An 18,618-nucleotide genomic window follows, 5' to 3' on the forward strand; every position below is an offset into this window, starting at 1 on the left:
CAGTGTTTATTTAATCATACGATAATGCACGGAGCGATAGTCACTAATTTACACCGAATTCAACGATAATGCACCCGTGAATGCGAGAACAGGTCCGAATAATGCACAGATGTCCGTTCGCCGGATGAGATTTCAACGCGGGGACCAGCTGTAGCTTTTCGACGCGATTAACGCCGCCAAGCTGTCCCATTCGCTGTTGTATTTCGTGTTAATCAAGCAAATACGGCTCGCTCCGATGTCCGCTAAAGTTAATGCAATATGCTCGTCGACATTTTTGCGATCAACGACGCTGCCAGGATTTTCAGGTCGCAAATTTAGGAAGCGTTGCACGCGAAGCAATGACTGGGGTAAAAGATATAAAGTAGTCTGAATATCGTGAGAAGACACTGGCGACAACATGTGTCCTGGCAAGTCCAACGAACTCGACGTCTTTATCATTGTTATTGATTACCCACAACCGGATCAGCAGAGTTTCTTGTTAATACGAGAGCAAGAAAAAAAAAACATGACGCGTCTCATTTTCCACGAGCGTCTCCGATTGCATCGGTATTTTCTCGAGGCGTGCCCGTTCGATGAGCAAAGTTCGCTTGGCAACCACCGCGATTCCCCATGCAAAGAACTACGGTTTCGCCTTCCTTCGAATTCCCAAACGTTTTCGCTGGATAGCCAAAGAGCCAGGGAGTCACTCGACACCGTGCGCGTGGCCGGACATTCGATCCGCCATATTGGATTCGCGCGATGCGATTCCCTGGCCGTTTCTTCCGTTCGTTCGAAGCTATTACGCAGATAGAACACGTTCCACTTACAACGGGAGAATTCGAATATCCTTGCGTAAGGCTTCCAAGACGCGGGGTCTAATTGGAAGCATCGCTTCCACCATCGATACGCGACTCTCGTTCTCCCGAGGGTTGGGTTACCATCCTTGGATCAGAAGATAAGAATGCTCGAAACGCTCCTTAACTCTTTACCGTCTGCAGTATTTTCCCTTACATTTATTCTATTTTCCTTTCCATTTTTTGGGACAGTTACATTTTATGGCACATTCAAATCCTTTGGAAGGACCCCCGGAAGGAAGCAGGAACCTTTGTTTATCACTAATTTTCACGGAACGACAAAAAGTAGGTACCATAGGGTGAATACTGTTTTAAGATCCCAATTATTTGGAATGGAAAATGATATTAAAAATCGCGTGGAACACGATACATTCTGGGTTGCGGAGGAGCCATCGTGGAGCATACATGATATATGGGGTACAGTTAGAGCACATTCGAGAACCATATATCGAGCTCGGAATACGTACATAATATGGTAGTAAAGTAGTTACGCTTCCATTGCCAATGGATTATCAGGCAACCGTTACTTTCACAACACCATCAGGGTATCACTCTTATGATCATCCTAATTTATTGTCGGCTGGATACAATATGAATCGGGGAAATGAATAAAATACGATACGTGGAAGGAAAGATACACAGTTATACATAATATACAGTTTCCTATAAAGCGAGTTACAGCCACCGAACCAAGATAAGTAAATATCTATTTTCTTTGTTTTATCTTGTATATTGTTTCGCGATTAATGCAAGTAAGGAAGGCTAATCAACGCGAATTATTTTCGTTTGGTTAGCTCGCGTTAATTTGAATGAAAGGATGAGTCCGAGGGTGACGCGGAGATCGAAAGGGAGTTCGGAGCGGATTGCACTCGGGCGCATATCTCTCGCGTGCACTTTCGTCATCGACGTGCCCCCCACACGGGGAGAGCCACGGTTTCGCTCGAAGCAAAAGCGAAGAAAACGCTTGGTATCCGGGGAATGCCGGCTAGGTAGGAGCGGCCGTTGGCTGCCAGGACACGCGAGGATCCTCTTAACCGAGGAGCCGTTCCTTCGCCGGTTCCATTCGGTCGCTGGACAAGGACGGAGCCACCGGTGGCAGCAAATGAATTCGACGGACGGTTGAAGTAGCTGCGCCCAGAAGATCAACAATCTTCGTGCGCTGCGCGGATCCCGCTCGTGAAGATCCGCGCCGAAGTACGAGTTCGAGTATACAAGAAGTTGCTCGGCGACTGCATTCTTCGGACCTTCGGCTCGTGAAAATTCCGAGTCATCCGCTCGGATCGAGAATGAAGTTTCGGGATGAGAGTCATTATTTTTTACATTACATTATTTGATATTTAATTTTCGATCGTTTATCCTACGTTTTCGATCATAGGATCGCGCACCGCGTCTAATGCCAGCGATTCCGCGAAGACAACGCGCTAAATTGGCCCCCATCTGGTGCGTTTAGACCGCACCATCTGCGAAGGAACCGCATTTCGCTTCATGCGAGTTACGTGCAACGGTAAGGCCGACTCTATTTAATAACCATCAAAGCCAGCGAGCCTGGCGATTCAGTAATGTTATTACTATCATTACCGATTAATGACTCAATCGGCGGAAACTATGCGCTTAGTATGTTTTCACGATCGAGAGCCAGCACGACGTGGAATCCCGACTTTTGTCCGAAGAATTTCGTGCTTTTACGACCATAATTACCGATTAAGGATTGAAATCTCCGAATTCCCCTTCGGCGCTCTAATAGGAGGTCTCGAAACGAACGTGGATTTTCGCGAGCTCGAACGAAGACGAGCTGGACGACGTCTGGACAACAAATTCCGAATACAAAATCAGAGATGAGCGTCTTATCTGAACAACTGTCCAATCTATCGACACTCTATACGCAACAATACCTTCCGGGCATTCATTAAGAAATTATTTCTCGATCCAGTAAAAAATAAGTGAAAGCAAAATCATAATCAAAATTGCCCATTAATCTAATCGAATCGAGTAATCTCGTGAAATTTGTAAGTCCGATTAGATTATTGGTAATTTTGGTTATTTTCCATTCGGTCGAGATACTCTTTTCGACGATACGTATTTATTAGCGTTCGTAATTTATTTCGTCTCCGAGACCCTGGCCTGTAGACGTTAAGATAATTTCTCGATAAATGCTCGAGTAGAGTTTTATTCGTAAGCATCGAGGGAATGCTCGAGCAGAATTCTACCGACCACCAGAAAGTCCCATTTCATGACGGAATGGCAGTTACCGGGGCACCCTTTCGGCGTTCACCGAAGAGAAAGCACCCATTCTCGAGAGAAACTCGAGTAGGCGCATTCGAGACGTTCTCCGCGAGGATCTTCCGATCGTCTAAAGTGTTCGGTAATAAACGGTCTTAGTCGGCCGACGCGTTTATCAACTATGACAGCTAACACGCTCGCGAACGCGTTACTCCCGATACGTTGCAAATTACGTGTATTTTCCAAACGGCCGATCCATTCGCGCGTTTCCGGTGACTGGGGCCCCCGGGTGAACCGATATTATTCTCGATTAACGTTCCATTCGTTCGCTCGCGCACCTTCTGATATTTCCGATCGTTGATTGCGCGATTTACAGATGCCAACTGGCTCTAATTGCGAACCAGATCGACGGCTGTTCGCGATTAACAATAAACGTGGGATAAAGTCGGACGGGAACAGCTGGCAGCGTGTTCCGCGAGGCAGAGGTCGCGATACAGACTCCTCTGCATCTTCTTCCTGAAGATCCATTACCGACTCGAGCGTACCACTAATTTATGTATTACTCGCTAATCCCTGCAACGGGAGTTACCAAGTTTACGTTCTGTCGAGTAGTCGAATTAGCCTGAGTGCTGTGAATCAGGGTTTCCAGACGATACGTTTAGACATAGGCAGCATCAACGAGACGTTGGCAAAGGCGATAATTATTTCTGTGATGTACGGCTGCTCTGGATCACTGCACACGTGTCCAATCCGCAGCTCTCATATTTCTTTCTACGGAAAGAAAGCGATCGGGTAATAGAGTCGTACCTCGGAGAGGTGGCTACCGAACATAAAAAGTGGGTTTAATCATACAGGTTAACACGTTGATTGCCACATGAATATTTCTGAACATTTTGATAAGAATAAAATTTTGTTTCGAGACAATTGAAACCTACATAACCTAACGTTCGTCGTAGTACTTATTTTTATATCGTTATCGAAATTAATGAATCCAAACAAGATTTATTTTCTTTAACATCGTTTCACAAAATTATGTTATTTAGTTGCATGGCAAAAGCTCTGATATTTATTTTTCATGATGAGCTCGAATCTTAACGACGTCAAGAAAATTGTGCAGGGAAATATTTGGTTTCTTAGAGTACCTAAGCATGTTGTTGTTCCTGTTTATGTTTACAAAGAGTTCCCTAGTCTATAAATAAACGAACAAATGTTTTCCTCTTCGACAGTGATCGTGTCCCTATCGTTGTCCAAATGTCGCCTGCTGCACATCTCGGAGGACCGAACAATCACACGAAAACGCGTGTCGTTCACGTGCCTGCGGACTGCAGCGGAAAAACAAAAATTCGCGGTCGTGCGATACAACGGGCTTACGTAATTATCGAAGACGCGTGGCAGACTCGTTTTTATCGGTCAGATAGCGGGGACGGTATTTTTTGATTGATAATTCGATCGACAACGATAGCAGTAAAACGCGAGGCATTCGGATAATATTAAAATATTCTAGGTCAACGAGGCGACGACTGAAAATAGTGGTCGAAGGAGAGGAACGAATTTAGGAACCTAAATTTATATCCGGTCGACCCTGACTCCTCTCGATGGAATGAAATAAAGACTCGTTATGGCACTGTTTTCGCGATCTTTTCGACCGTATCGCGACTGTGGGAGCTGAGTAGAGGGTTCACCTTCGGAGATTCGATCGGAATGGGAAGAGACGTCCTATTGCTTCAAAATCGTTATCGTGCCTCTATCGCATTAATTTTATTTCACCCCTCGAATAAGAAATTATTCCTGCAAAATCGTCACTGTAAACGTTATTAGAGGGTATGTTTTACAAAAAAATGTATCCATAAGTGTAATAGAAACAAAGAGTGTTTATTCGTCTGAGGTCGAGTACTGTTTCCAAACAGCCACCTTTACGAGCAATAACATACATCCCCTGATATCGTTGTGCATAGCTTCATCCGTGAAAGGAAATAAAATAAATTGAATTCTTGCGAGTGTTTCACGACCATTGCAATAAAGGCTTAAGCTCTTCCAATGCAAAATTTTGATAATCTCATGAGCGTCAGATTGCACAGTGAATTACTGCATCCTGACAATAAAAGACGCGCCACAAACACCCCCGATGAAATTACGAATCAGTGAATATCCGGAGCGCGTTCTCGAAGCTCGAAGTGAATTTCGGAAGTGGCATGTTTTGAAGCTGTGCAGCATTTATCAATCGATCGCACTGATGGATAACTGCAATAACGGATGCTGCTACTATTTAGCGAGTTTCCCAGACTGGCCAGCAAGACCCATCATCCTCGTCGAACTTCACTGAAACTTTAACGACTGTTACGGGTACCCCTATCTGGTTATTGATGAACAGGATGAATACAGAGGCTGATGTATTGATCGATAATGACAGCAATAAAACTGCCGCGTCACCGTAGTAAATCTTCCCCGCGAACACGCCTGGCGTCTTATAGCGTGCTTCGGGGTTTTCATTACGACTCGTAATAACCAGCGGAACCCGGAGGATTTCTTTCCTCGTGGTAGATCCTACGCGAGCTGAACCGTCGGGGGAACCTTCTTGTTTACGGCGATAATAATGGTAATAACATATTTGACCATAATGATGCCCGCGACGAGGCAAATCGTAAAACATTTTCGGTTGAAATTCCTGCCTCCTTCGGTATATCGGTATCTACATGTAATTCGGTATTTCATTATTATTCTACATATATGTAAGTATATCGTATATTAAGTATATTAACATATCGAGGAAAACGTTTTATAGTGCAGCTTTTCGAGACTATACTTATGTCAAGTATATTATTCCTGTCGTCGTAAACAAGAGGATTCCTTTGTAATAACGAATTATTTCATCATTATCGTGGATAACTGTTTTCTCCGAGAAAACGAGGAATGAATAAGCGGACAAATAAGCGCATATCTCACTCGTGGAATCAGCAGAGAGTAGAAAACATGTCAAGTGTAAAAAATTAGGTAAATTTTCGATTACCCGAGTCCGAAAACACGACGTTCACGTACTGTTACATTGCCCGAAGAACTATTATCTGAAATGCAGTGGTGAATTATTGATTACCCTGTTTCGATGAAAGTTCAAACCAAGCCACTTATCACTTGTTTGCGAATTTCAGATATTTTTTCCCATTCTACACGTTGCGACAAATATAATCATTTAGCGATGCCGAATCAATTATGAAGTCGCAGAAATTCGTTTGAAAATAACTTCACCGGTCAGTTTATATCAATAACCAGTTCTCTTCGCGACGAACAAAATACACGCACAGAGTTTTGTCGCTATGTATTTTAAATTATTTCAAACTTTGGACATCTACCTCTAGCTATTCAAATTTTCCTAAGGATAAATATTTAACGGTCCTTGGGTATAATATCTCCAAGCCTTGAAACTTTAAGGAAGCATAAAAGTAAAAAGTAATCTTTGCTTATCCGGAAGCTTAATCCTTTAAACTCTCCGTTAGAAAAGTGTGCACGGATCGCGGGTGTTTAAAATCGCTGATGGTAAAATCGAAACTGGCTCGATTTCCGTTAGATCGCGCGATCGATGCGAAATCAGTTGCGGAAAGGATCGAGACGCGCGACAGGCACGCCGAGAATTAAATTCAACCTTGCTCGCAGTCGACGTAGCCGATATACAAGCGGATCGAGAACGACGGTAATAAAGTTTCTAAGTCAATGGTCACCGAGAAAAGTGGACCCGAGTCTCGATTCGGTGGGATTGACACGGAATCGTGATTAAATCAAGCGGACGGGGAAATTACAACGTTTTACCAGGGGGTGGAAACAGGGATCTCCTTCGTCTTCGTCGAGGCGATCAATTTAACGCTGTTTCCGAAGATTACAGTTTCTCGTATGCGCGCGTGTCCTTACTTTCCACGCTTAGCGAAATCATCGTCGTTTCGACTGCAGCATGTAATTTCGTGGAGTCCTCTCGTACACGAGGGCAGGGCGTTATTACACGCACGATGATAGAACTTGTCGTCGAGGCAGTCGCTTTCCTTCGTATTTTAAACGTCACCGACGTAGAAAACAGCGTCCACGCGGTACCATTCACGATCGCAATGATTTTTCATTTACATCGAACCTCGGTTTTGGAACCTCAATTTTTATGTATCACGAGTTCCTTTCAAAATTCTAGATGTACACCTAAGCAATTTCATTCAGCCTTCGACGTCAGGAATTTTTATTCATCAGAAATTCGGTATTCATTCGCGTTTTGTCTACCAGATTTCCGAACATCGAGTAAGAACAGATTCGAACGAGAGCAGGATTAAGTGATTTTGTGCTCGATCGTCGGCCTCGTTGGCGATTACGGCAAGAAGGACGTTTGCAAAACGAGACCGAGGAAGTATAGCCCGCTCGTCGAAGTAGCCTCTGCGTTACACGAGTTCGATCGATGGTCGACGAGAAAAATTGAAATTAAAAGAAAGTATGAACTATCCCATTTTATAACATTTCCTGATTACAAGAACCTTCGAAACGTATTTAAAGAAATCATTGAAAAACTGAATAGTGGTATCCAATCTGCAATCTAATCGGCGTTGTAGTCCAATTTTGAAAAAGAAAAAATAGATTAATTTCATGATTTAGTACTAAATTTTGTTTTCGTTCTTTTGGATGTTGGCCCACTGTGGCGCATCAGCGAATCCGTGATTCAGTTCACGTTATCGCTAACCGTGGATACGTTTCTTGAAAGTTCTGGAAGCAAGTAAAAATGCATCCGCGTTGCAATCACCTTTCACACCGGTTCACCTTGTACGTCCAACGTAACGGAATATTATTAAACGATCATTCCTGGAATGCTCAGCGGCGAGCCGCCGCTAATCTTTACCCGATAAAGGCACGTTAATTCTAATTACGTACACACACGTATTACATTTGTTGCACCCGCTTACTTTTACTTTTGCAACATTTTCCGTTTGGGCCACGCCGCGCGGGGGCGTATGCTCGCTTGGTCCCGTTCGTCGTACACAGCAGGTTTTCAATTTCGTGGTTATCGATCGCCCGAGCTCAAAATGTATACATACCGATGCAAATTTACCCAAAAATAAGCCAGTAATAATCTTCTCTGATTCTTAACTTTTGTTTCAGGTTTTCCGGGCATCTCGACGCTAAAATAGCAAGAAAGCGACCCGTTCTCGATTGATAATAAATAGAGTCACATTCATGCTTGGCGATGGTTGACTGGAAGAAGAGGAGTGGCTGAAGCGTGCCAGGCCTCCTGGAAAGAGGATCCCGACGCGCAACGCAGGAAACTCAGCTTTCCGTGTTTTCTTCGTTGCTGATGCGTTCGATGCCTTTCATCGTCAACGAGGTAAGAAATGTCTGATGGAAGAGAGTGGGCGACGAAGAGGTGAGGAGACAGGACTGGGGGTAGCGGGGGCAACGGAGGAGAGAAAAAAGCCGAAGAGAGTGGCGAGCAGTCGCTCGACGCGGCCTTAGAAGGTCGCTAGCTCGAGCTAGCCTTCTTTAGCATCCTGCATCTCCGCGTTTTCCTCCATCTCTGTCGGTTCTGTTCAGCGTCTCGCTCCGAGCCCCTTCCAAGAGGCTCTCTTCCTCTCTTTTTCCCGGTTGCAGCCTCAATCCGCGACGCCTATGTATCTGTATCGCAGCCTCGGCGAGTAACCTGGCCGCGATGCTGCGCGCACCAACGAAACGACCTCGAAGTCCCCCGGTCTGAACTCGACTATTGTTTCGTCTTTGTCCTCCTCCTTCTTCCTCTTCATCTTCCCTCTTTCCACGAGCCAGAAGATGCACCTGCGACGAGAGGAATTCTATAACGCGAGCTGCAACCGCGATCTTCTGGACCCCTGATCGGTTCTCGAATCGCTGGAAACGCGAGCACTACCTATGTATGTCGCGGACTTGCGGCACATTAGAAGCAGGAAGAAGAGGCGTCAGAACGTCGCGTGTTGACTCTGGAATACTACTCTAGGATAGGGTGGATCGCGGTATATTTTTTTATGTTTACATTTTTTGGAATGCTTGGGTTTCCACCCTTAGCAAGAGGAAGTTGAATATTCTATTTAACAGCGGTCTTCGAGGGGTTAATTGAAATTATAACGGCGTCTATAAAAGTAGATGAACCCAGAAATGCTCTCCAAAATAGCGAAATCCGTCGAATTAACGATCCACGGTGGTACAATAAAGACAACCCCCGGCAGAGGGTACACCGGATGCCTGCGCGCGACACATAAATTGTCCCATCCTCCGATCGGTCTGACTCAGAAATTCTATGGATCCTATGGGAACACGGAAAGATTGCGATCTTACATGAAAGCGGCCTCTGACTGCAGTCTGGGTTGGTAAAAAAGGAGGAATCACGATACACCCATCATATCCGGGATGGGGATGTTCCGTGTGTCGTCGGAGACGATACAATACCCGTTTACGTCGCTCTACGCACACGTGGCCCCCACGAAATTCTTGTAGACGTAGTCGATGCGTCGATCCGCGTCAGCATGTTATGGGAACAGGGTGGGACCATCTTGCCAATGCACGGGAAACCCACCACGCCTCGCGTGTCTTCTTCCCGAGACGCTATTGATGCTGGAGCTCTTCACGCGCTACTTGGTGCAGTCTATCGTATTTATCAGTGTCATTATAGAAGTTGAACGATATTAAATTGTAAAAAGATGCTACATCGGCATCTCGTCGCAAGATTAATGGTAGAGGTCTTCGGAGAATTTTTGTGTATCACAAAGATTGTTTTAATCCGAATCTAATATACTACGAAAGATCAGGCAGTTTCGTTGTTTTTCGAAGATTAAAATATTCCCAGAGTTGTGTAAAAAATTATTAACAATACTTGTCTCAAATATTAATAACAATCAAAGTTCGGAATAAGTACTCATTGTACACAGTAACCGTGGGAAATTTGTCAATATTTTAATATCTATTGATTGAATCGCGTCAACGGCTTCGACGCCCTCACCAGAACGAAGGGTGGACGCCTTCTCCTTTTCTTTCGTCCATCTCCATGCTCTCGTTTCTCTCGTCGCTCTCCGCATTCACCGACCACTTTTTCTTTCCTTTCACCCTGTTTCCTTTCTGCTCTTTATCCCGTTTTCAGCTTCTTTCAACGCGGGCCATCGTGTCCATTCGCGATCGTGAACAATAATGCGAGAATAGAGGGGCTAAAAACCCGCAGATAGTGGCGGCCATTCACTCTCCTATATGTCAGGTTTTCAGGCAATTCGGTCGCATAGAGAGGCTACGATCACTTCGAATATCGCTCCAGGTTTAAAATGTTCGAAGGTTGGGAAAAGTCTGGGTAAAAATAAAATTCGAAGAACTTATTTAATTTAAATAAAATTATGAACCATCTTTAAGCTCTGTACAAAAAAAACGCACGATCTAGAAATGAAGTAAAACTACAAAAAAAGTCAGAATTAAATTGACACTCGTGTCGATTGTGGAATATGTCCAGTACTTCCTAAAACCCCTAATCTTTCACGCTACACGAGCCCCATCACTACACGTTGGCGGAAAACAAACTTCTCACTGGAAGTTTGTACACGTGTCCCACGGTATCAGGGGATGATCTCGTGATTCACATGGCGCATCGACCAACAACCTATGCGTCACCGGTTATTAACCGAGGAATCGTCGAGGATGACTGCCAGAAATGATTCCACCGATCGCTTCGAAGAGGATTTTCTTGGATCCAATCCGACCGAGTGAATTAAGTCGACGGGGGTGGACGACGTGCTTGCCTCAGCTTCTTCGTTCGGGAATGCGCGGTGAGTCAGGCCATGTTTGCTTCGGACGTCGTAATTAAAAGGGGCTGACTCGCCCTCGAAGATTTATCGGTGTTTCCCGTGCAACATTTGGGAATCACGAGAAAGAATGAAAATTTTCGAGGGGAATACGAATGGAATCGTGAAACTTGCTCGTGCAGTTTTAAGTATTTTGTTACAGTGTAGAGAATAAGAATGTCCTGAAATTCTATACAGAATTTGTTTAAATGAAACAATACGGTGCTAAAATATTAGTCGACCCAGATAGGTATGTCGTCCGTTCGCTTCTCGGTGTGCATCGCTTCCCTGTCGACTCTCGATCGGTCTGCAAAAAGAAGGAAAAGAACTCTCGATGATTTGTCTCGCAATTCATCGACAATCACCTCCCCGTGTGCGGGTAACACTCCGGAGACGATCATCGATCTGCAATTCGTTCACTTTCCTCGGCGAGTGCTCGTCGTCGTCCAATTATCCGGCGATCAATAGGAATCCGCGATCCGTATCGATCCGATAAGATCGTCTGCTCCCCGCCCCTCTCTTCCACGGTACGTGTATCCGCGAAGGTTCGACCAGTAACAGTCGTCCGTTGTTTCCTCGCACTTCGGTACACATCCGATCCAGTTTCGTGGATCGTGCGAACCGTCTGCGATCGAGTTTCGCACAAAGCGCGACTTCATGCTCGATCGCAGGACCAGCGGTGCTTTAAACTCGTGTCGTTCTTTTCCGTCCCCTACCGTGTCGCTGAAACCATCCTTCGTTGATTGACCACGCAGGGGGTAAATGGTTGCGTCGTTGCAGGAATCGACGAGGAGATTTTGCATCGCGTAATACCTTATTTAATATATAACTAACCGGGCGATTAACATCGATTCGATAGCGCGGCAACAGGATTTTCCTACAGACGGAGGAACCTCTGTCTACTTGCCAGCATCGACCCAAGGAAAGCCGCGTTAAACACAAACCCCCGTTGAAAATTTTCATTTCACAGTGACCCGAGGCGCCGACAGGGTCATATATGCTGTCGACAAATAAACGTGTTCGCTTGGCATCAAGTTCAATTATCGAAACAACATTCTTAGCGCGCCGCAACGTTAACAGCCACCGAAAGAACTTTACGAGCATGACTTTAATAGAGCGGTATCGCCTTTACGGTTTACGGGAAATCGAGTCTTTCCTCCGTTTCAGCTGCTGCATTCTAGGTCGAGGAAACTCATATTAGAATGTCAACAATGGCTTCATTCAAGAAAATCGTCAGGGTGAAATTTTGCGAGAGAGTTTCTTTCGTTTTCATATCCAATTTGACAGATCGAGAAGAGCACGATTTCAACAGAAAACATCGGACATCGTTCAACTTTCGTTCGACATTTGAAATCGTTGCTCGGATAAGAATTTTGCTCACCTCTGACAGACGAAACGTGGCTCGAGGAATGGCCCCTCGGAGCTTTCGTCGCGAGAGAGCTTCGTGAAAGTGACCGTTCACCAGGGACGAAAAGATTCTGAAGTTACACGGTCGGTGCGTGTTCCTCATCTTTCTTGGTGACCTCAGCCGCTACTTTCCACGGCAATCTTTTCCTGCCACGGACGACCAGCGAATCGGTACCGTGAAAGCCTCGAGAAAGTCACCCGCGGGGAGAGCGCCATCGTCGACGGAGATGCGCAAAATTTTATTTTAATAATAGATGAATGAAAAACGATCGAGCCACTGTCTGGATAAGTTCAACGTGGATTACAGTTTCGTTTCGTGACTCGAATTTTTGCGAAGAATACTTTACGCTTCGAAGTGCCATAATTTGTTCCATTTTCGAGGAAAAGGATGCTAAACTGTTCGCTAGCGTGCACTAGATCCCGCAAGCTCTCGATGTTTGCGCGCCACGTGCCAGTACCTATAGATGCCTATGGGAATCAGAGGGTTAAGGGGAGGCTCTTTCGATGTTTGATCTTCCGGTCGCAAGAACTGACCGTGGAGGTGAAAGGAAGCCCCGAAGACAGGTCTGACGCGGCCCCTCGGCTGCGCTCAACTTCCTGCTTTTATTCCGACAGCGACGATTACATTTTCGTGTAGCTTGCTCTTGGATAAGATACCGCGGGAATGGATGCGGAGGAATTCGCTCGGTGAATTCGTTTCATCCTCGTTGGAAGGTTCTTAGCAACTGCTAGGCAAGTTCGGAGAGTCGAATCTAATGGATGTAGCGATGGATCGCAGGTAGACTAGTGCAGCGATGCCAAATAGATGTGTGATATCCACGCCTCCCATACCCAAGACGATGGTGTCAAAACCGAGAACACGATACGTAGGGTGCGGGATTGGTCTTGTAGGTAAAGCGGTAAAATATGGACCCGAGGATCGTGGGTTCGAATCTCCGTGCCTTATTTTTCGTTTAGACTCCTACAGATGAATATACCGTTCCATTGATTGGTTCAGTGAAAAAACGACTACGCGAGAGGCGTGTGCATCCTTCCTGGATGCGAAATTCAGCCCTTCCTGCTTCCTTCTGGAGGTCCTTCGAGAGGGTTGAAACAGTGTCATGAAACAAGTTTAAACGTTTTCCGGCTTCCTTGCATGCGTCGCGTATGCCAACAATTTCAATGGTAAGAAGTTTGATCTTTCAGGCCAGAAAAGTTTCTAACGGCGGTTAGCAAGGAAATGGAACTGGCGAATTTTCTGCTTCGCGGGTCGCCGTTGAGACGAACGAGACTTCGAACCGGTCGTAACTTTCTCGGTTCGCTATCGAAGCCTGCAGACACCCGTAGAGTGGCCAATTTATTTATCACCGCGTTCGACGAACAGGCCTCGTACGTATCGTACGGGAAATTGAATTGTGGATCCGCGTGATAATGGTAAGAGCGTCGTTGTCAAGCAATCAGCCCGGCGGACCAGCCTGTAGGAGTATTCGTATATTTAAGAGAACAAGGAAACTTTCGCGATAGCTATATTGTCCGACAATAGTAGAGAAAATAGATATTGCGCGGAAGGTTTAACTCGATATTTGCCCAACCTGACCCAATCGCTTCTGTTTCTTTCAGGAGATAGGGTGGCCGTTCACAGCCAATGGAGGTCTCGAAAGAAAAATGACTGAAAAATGATCGTTTTTCTGTACATACATCGTGCTACAGTGGTGGTAGGGACCACGCCTCTCTAAGTTTAACCTACGATTAGGTTTACCTATGATTAAAAACATAAGGTATTCGATACTCGAAGAATGTCGTCGAGTGGTTTAGTCGTTCTAATCCGTATCCTTCGTGGCGAATGGAGTCGATTCAGGAGACGTGTTCCGGCGCTATCACGGCCCGTAACTTTCACGTTCGACTACCCAGAATCGGCGACACTTAGTGCTCAGTCGAAAGTGGGCGGTTTATTGTCACGCTTAAATCCAGATCGGGCCGTAAGTCATAGGGGGGAGATGTTAGAGCCCCGTAGACAGTGAGACGCGACTAACAAGAAGGGGGCACGTGACGAAGAGGAGGGGGCACGTTGAATGAGCGCACCAACGCCTCCGCTGATTTTCTGATCGGATTCCGATGGAGGAAGAGGAAGAGGAGGTCTTTAACTCCATTGGCGCGGCAGACTGAGTCTGGAGGCTGGTTGATCTAAATACCGAGTAGATACGATCACGATTCGAGATCCTACGCACTGCCTGTCCCTCTATCCGGCTGCTCGTACGCGTCTGGCTGTCTTCGTCTTTTTCTCCCTTTCTCTCAGCCCCTTTATCAGGCTCGCGACAGCCAGCCAGCGATACCTGGAATCGGCGATCGAAGCCGGAGATAAAACGAAGCCTGAATCGCTGATACACGACGTCGGCGGTGCATTTAGCACTCCCGAAGCGTTAAAACCCAATCGACGAGTTGGGAAAGTCGGCCGTTCGGCGGATCGTCGAGGATCCTTTCTATGTCCTCTTAAGCGCCCCGGCTCTCCAGACACCGCTGCTTTTGTTCTTCCCCTTGCTGATCCTCGCGTGTATTCCGTTTCCACCAACGTCGATCCTTATCACCGCGATCCAAGGCGGTGAAATTTCAAACGACCGCGTCTCGAGCGCCGCCGCGAGCGGAAATCGCGGATTAGAGCCGCAGAGACCTTTACCGCGCTCTCAACACCACCGAGGATTCTTCTTTGTTCCGTAAAGGAATCTTTAACTCTAAGGAGGTGTTCCACCGTGGGAATTCAAAGAAATCTATTTTCCACCGCATCGTCTTTATTATAAACATCAATAATATTTGTTTAGAGTTCACCGTAAAAAATTTGTGCTGATACCCTTTGTTCCGACGCCTCCAAGTCGCCACAACCCCGTAATTAACAACGACGGTGTATTTGCATAGGAATGTCCTCGAGAAACGGACAATCATGCTGCCTGGCGAGGAACAGTTACCAGACCTTGAGCACTCCGTGGATGTTCGATCGATTGTTACACCAGCCGGTCGTTCTAACAACGATTCAATCGATCTCTAGCGAAGCGATACCCAGGGGCCTGAGGTCGAGCGTTCCTCCTAGTCGCGCGCGAGAAACAGTTACCGGACCTTGAGAGTTTCCCCAATGTGTTCCCGCGTCACTACGAGATCCGAACACGCGGTCTATTCCGTAAATCTATCCGTGGCACGTTCGAGCTATTCGCTAGACGAACGATTTATAGTCCAGGGACGTCCAAAATCAGAAACAGCACTGAGCATTTGAGCACTTCTGTTGACATTGTTGTTGTACTTCGTACGATCACGGAACTTCGAAAGGGACTGGACAGGGGATTAGGTAGCGGTCTCCTAATTTTGTTGCGGCGTGCAATTTGGAGTGTCATCAGGGATGGGGAGAAGGACGGACAGAAGAGGCGCGATTTCTTGTCGATCGTGAAAGCCTTAAGCAACGTCAGCCGCCTGCAAGGGCGGCTGTCGCGGTCCGTGGCCCGGTTCATTAGTTAAATAATGCCGGCACCGGTCAATGGCCGGGTAGCCCATTGCAGTTAGCCGACTGACTTGGCGAACCAGGTCGACCAGTTTTCGCGATGCTCGCCTCTGGTGGACGAGACAAAAGAAACCACGTGGAACCAACCAGCCATAACGGATTATGTACCCCTTCCTCTGAAGCCGAGATAAGGGAAATTCGTGCAGACGCGACCGTAGTAGATAGGTGGTCCCACGAAAGTTACCACACCTTGAGTACCTTAAGGAGATCTCCAGGAATCGTACTTTCTCTGTCCTTAGCTCGATCGAAGGCTACTCGAATCTTCACCTGTTCGAGACAGTAGAAATGTCTTCGTCTTTTTGCTTATAGCGCCTCAACCCCGTACCCCGAAATCGAGGTATTTCGACTTCGTCAACCTTAGTACCACTACTTGGATGAAACAGCTCCATAGGATTCATAGGATGGGGGACATCGATCTTTCGGAAGTTATCCAAGCCAAACTACACCAAGTACAAATATTCCAAATTCGCCGAGTGGAGCACGTCGTGCGCGGAGGATTTCATACGTGGCCATGACACGCGAGGTTGCAAAGGAAATGAAAGCCAACGGATGAATGTAACGAATAAAATCGTATAATAAAGTCGAAAAGCAGGGAAGCAAACGGTCCCCTAGATTCGATAAAATTACAGCTGACGGTGGGAATCTGGGTTCCGGAGCGTGGTGCCCGCGAACATGAGCGGAACAATGAGGCGGCACGGGGCCGCCTCGTGCAACCGAGTTGGCACTTTCCTCGTCGTCGGGTTCTCGGAACCCAGAGACCAGGGTCCAACGGAGGGCAGCGTTCGGCGCTCTATCGCGTCGCGATGCACGTGCAGGGCCGTCGTCACGCACACGTTCTTAAGAGGTAACCACGGTGGTCCGCGAAGCTGGAGTGGGGTTAGGAGGGGCCCACGGAGGCGAGACAGACCTTATACGAGCTCGGTGGCCGTCGGGGGTTCCCTCTAATGTTTGATAGTTGTGTGTGGGCCGGCCCCGGCCGCCGCAGCGTGAGAGAGGAATGCGAGGATGCATAGTCGACTCGTGTTGCTGTTCTTTGGTGCAGCGCGACGTCCACTTCGGACAATCGACAGCGTTCGAACGCTGTTCCAGAACCGGACGGTCTCACAGCTTCGAGACAGATGCATGAATCATTCTGTTCGTTGACCCCGGGAGGCCCCCGACGATCATCGTCTCCTCCTCGGGGATCAACAGGCTGGTTCGTCTATTTCGTGGTTTCGACAAGCGTTTTCGAGAGGTGCGAGATATCTAATCGACGATCGGTTATCGAAACAACTGGACACCGACCTAATTCAAACCTTGGCTCCGTTTAGCTTGATAAGGAAAAAGTTGATTCCCGCGGCAGTGACTGGATGGCTTGTGTTTATTTATTAGTCGAATGAATGGGCCGCCGAGATAACGGGTTGAGACCGTCTTTTGTGCGCGGTTGGTCGGTAGAATTCGAACCTTGAGTAGTGTTGGACGATGACCCCACTTCCGGAGATAGGGTTGGGAAAATTCCTTTGGGACGTCGTGACTTGTTACTTTGGATATTGGGCGAGAATTCCATCGCGGTTAGGCGTGGCTTTTACCGAACGAATCAATTTTCGAAGTCGCCGGGGAGGGTCGTCGGAACCATGCGATTCGAGAAGGTAGAATACGGTTGGGCAGAATGCTGAAAATTGATGGAAATACTCCAAGTGTGTACTTTTATTTCACGCGAGAGATATCGCGTATCGGATATTCGAAGTCATCGGAAAAAATTCGGTCAGGATAATTCGCGATTACGTGGTACAGGTCGACAAATCAGCAAGGAAAGGATCGTTTCCCGTGACTCCTGTCAACCTGATAATCGCGCGATCTCGACAGCAGGAGAATATGGTAGCGAGTTTACGGTCGTTGGCCGACATTTCGAAAGGGTGCGCCCGAAGCATCGATCCGCCATTTAAGGGCAGTAGAGCAACCGAGGGGGATGATTACTTCCTTACGACGTCGATGCTTGTTTCCCGACGACCGGACAGCTTCCGTCCTCTTTCCTAACGACCGATGTGATTGCGACCATTGCGAACCGAATATTGTTGCAACCCGTTGCACACGGTCAGGCCAAATTGGGCGCGAAACGGTCACAATAGGGACGACGTTCCGTTGCTTTCATTCGGCTTCTATTGGATTTCACTCATTTAGGAACAAACGGGGAAAAACGATAAATTTAGACAATGTCAACGCTATTCTTGGTATACCGGTTCCAGCTGTCATTCAATTTTCATTCCACACCTAGCCATCCAACCGGTAGGTGTCCAACGTGTCAGGTATAAAATTATACAATTTTAAAATAGATTCAATTATCTCGGACGATAAGAACTCGTGGAATAAGAATAGATATAATATATTACTTGTCAAAAAGAAAAATCGAGTAGACCCACGGATGATGCGATAAATTGTACATACATATTTAGAAATAATAGAATTGGCAACAGGACAACCAATTACATAAGGGAAAAGCAGGAATTTGAGATAGGCGAGCGTGGAAGAATTTATAAGCATTGGACGGCTGCACAAAGGTATCATTTCGCCGGAATAAAAAGGTGGCCGCCGATAAGGAGACTTGGCAGTGTCGGGCGGCGATTTTAAGCGAAAGGCCTCCAGTAAACGCCCCTCCACCCAACGACGTCATCCTGTCCGTCTCTTCTTGAACGCAGTAATGCATTCTCTGTCAAAAAAACGGACATCTCTTGGCAGCTCGGTTATTGGATATTTCTCGTTTGGACACATCGGGTCCGCCTTGAACCAAGCCGATTTCGCCTTGAGACGTCATGCTAACGTTCAAGTAGATTTGTTAGTTATTTCTTTTTGATCGTCGAGTGGTAAGAAG

General features: G+C 46.6%; 1 protein-coding gene and 1 long non-coding RNA gene across 3 annotated transcripts in view; one reads left to right on the top strand and one right to left on the bottom strand.

The window, feature by feature from the left end:
* Positions 1-18,618, bottom strand: part of LOC128872229 (3-phosphoinositide-dependent protein kinase 1) — a 451,269-nt gene that overhangs the window by 64,734 nt on the left and 367,917 nt on the right. The gene's annotated exons all lie outside the window — the stretch shown is intronic.
* LOC128872234 (uncharacterized) overlaps positions 1-18,618 on the top strand; it is a 41,524-nt gene that overhangs the window by 13,186 nt on the left and 9,720 nt on the right. The window contains exon 2 of the long non-coding RNA XR_008456127.1: positions 8,175-8,397. This is a non-coding gene — a long non-coding RNA (uncharacterized LOC128872234). The remainder of the gene's footprint in view (positions 1-8,174; positions 8,398-18,618) is intronic.

This window comes from Hylaeus volcanicus, chromosome 2 (genome assembly GCF_026283585.1).
Source record: "Hylaeus volcanicus isolate JK05 chromosome 2, UHH_iyHylVolc1.0_haploid, whole genome shotgun sequence".
Classification (NCBI taxonomy): Eukaryota; Metazoa; Arthropoda; class Insecta; order Hymenoptera; family Colletidae; genus Hylaeus; species Hylaeus volcanicus.